We start from the raw sequence: 2,500 nt of genomic DNA, 5'->3' as shown, positions 1-2,500 counted from the left end.
TGCAATGTTCATGATAACAGGCTTGTCAACAGATAATTTACTCTATATTTTATATCCTTTTGAAGATTTTTACTTGAGTTGTATGGCAGCAGACCAATATATTGATTTGGAGACAAATGTATTTTTTTTTTATTATGTTTCTGTAAATTGAAAATTGAATGAACATTCAGTAATGAAGATATAAAAAAGTGTTAAAGAATACTTTAAATGAACTGAACATTTAAACATTGTTTTTAACCTAAATCCATGTCAAAAGAATGATTGCAAAACAACCAGCGAATCGGATCCACCCTGAACCTCGTACCGATTTCAACTGACTTGTAATCGAGAGGCTTGTTGCTGCCTCTCTGCGTGGTTGCCGACCTGAGTGACCTTTGACCTCGAGAGGGGGACGTTCTCTCCGAAGAGAACGCTCGTGAACCGCCAAACACGAGCAAGTGCCAAGGACACCTGTCAGCTCTTCCCGAGGAAACGTTTCATTCGAGTCTCGAACCCAAGAACCCGCAATGCTGGAACGGATCTGAAAAGAAGAAAACTTTTTCGCCTCTCGTTATTTTTTTTTTTTTTTTTTTTTTTATCCTGAGTGTTACTTTCATTTCCTTATTGTTCTTGTAGTTATAGTTATCATGAATATTTTAATATTGAAAAATATAGTTTTCATTTTTTTTTTTTTTTTCCAGGGAGAGGATCGTCCGTAATAGAATGTATATATGTCCTTATTTACAAAGAAACGTATTTCCTTTAACACCGCAATAAAAATACTAAAAGTTGCATATTCCTAACAACCCCTAAACTTGCTTTCCCTTCCCTTCCCCCTTAATTGCGGTACACAATTGTATCAAAATCAAGGTTCCCACGTGCATACAACTGCATCAAAATCAGTACTGCCACCTGCGGTACAATTGTACCAAAAGGGTACATACAATCTGAGGCTACAAATCTTTTACAAAACATATGCTTTCCTTAAGTGAACCATCATTCATAGAAATAACCTCACACTCCAACAGCCACACGAAGCCAAAACCGGCTCGGTATCAACACATTTCTACAAACATTGATTGTATAAACTTTCGGTGTTTAAGAAAGACACGTGATTCTTACACAGCTTCCTTAGAAAGTATAAACAAATTACATAAGATGATATGCATGATATCTTATATGTAAAGGAAGGCATATGATACGTTGGTTCAATACCGAACATTGGAATTAAGTTTTATAATTTTGGAATGTTGTTAAAAGCTATTTCGTTTCATTTTTTTTCTTCTAATGCTCAGGTTCTGTACGCCATGCTAATATTAAAAGCAGAAAGGAAATATATTTGTATGTACGTACAAGTGTGTTTATCACATATGTACAGAAGGATTTCTTTTCTCTCTCTCTCTACATCTTTCTCTCCTTTTTCTTTCCTATTTCTAAGCCTTCTGATCCTTCCTTTGTTACACTGAAAAGAAAAGAGTTTCAAAGGAATTTTCTATTTTATAAACACGTGGGTTTATATTCTCCTCTGAAGCTCTTTGCATTTCTCTAACAATGATAACATCAACAAAAGGAATAACAATGATAATAATGATGATAGTAATGATAATCATGGTAATAATGATAAAAGGATGATAATGATAATATCAATGATAAAAATGGTAATGTTATTATTAATAAAGAAAAATATAATGATAATGGAAATGATATTTATATTGATGATAATAATAGCAAAAATAGTATTGATAACAATAAAACCTGGTAGAGGTAAAAATAAAAATGGAAATGATAAACACGATAATGATAATAATGATAACAAAAGAGAAGGAGGTGGTTCGTGTGTGTGTGGGGGGGGGAGGGGTTTTTCATGTGTGTGTGTGTAGGGGGGGGGGGTCATGTGTGTGTGTGTGGGGGGGGTGTTCATGTGTGTGTGAATGTTTCCTCAAAGTTGTTTGTATTTAATATAAACATGTGTGTTTGTATTTGTGCCTGTTTGTGTTTGCAAATATATAGTGCGTGTGTCTGTAAGTAATTCATGATATTACTGGAAAAAAAAGAGGAATAACAGGAATATTCCCAACTTTTTTTCTTGAGAATATACGAATGCCTTTTTTTTTCTAATATATATATATATTTTTTTTTGAAGCTATTGAGCCATTTTCTTTTTTTATTTTCCTTTTAACTCTTATGTCGAAGATAAATTCATAGGGATGTCTTTTGATGACAGAAGCATTTTTTTTTGTTTGTGTAGAAAGTGAAATAACTATATTTCTGGTTGCATAGTTTCTGGTAACATTTAGTTGCTAAGGAAGGAAAAAATATATACACCAAGCTTTTTTTCTTCTTTTTTTCCGTTATTCACCACAAATTCAAATTCAAATTCAAGCAGTGACTAAGAGAAGAGGAAAAAAAAGGTTCGTTTTTAATCGTTAGTCAATGAAACTAAGAGATCGTGCAAAAAAACAGACAGAGCAAAAAGAAAAGAAAATCTATTAGTATTTTATCAAAGACGGTTTGTAATTTC

Source organism: Penaeus japonicus, unplaced genomic scaffold (assembly GCF_977035675.1).
Source record: "Penaeus japonicus unplaced genomic scaffold, GWHDUDI00000001_assembly GWHDUDI00000022, whole genome shotgun sequence".
Lineage (NCBI taxonomy): Eukaryota > Metazoa > Arthropoda > Malacostraca > Decapoda > Penaeidae > Penaeus > Penaeus japonicus.
The sequence above is the reverse complement of the archived record's forward strand: the minus strand, read 5'-3'. Positions refer to the sequence as shown.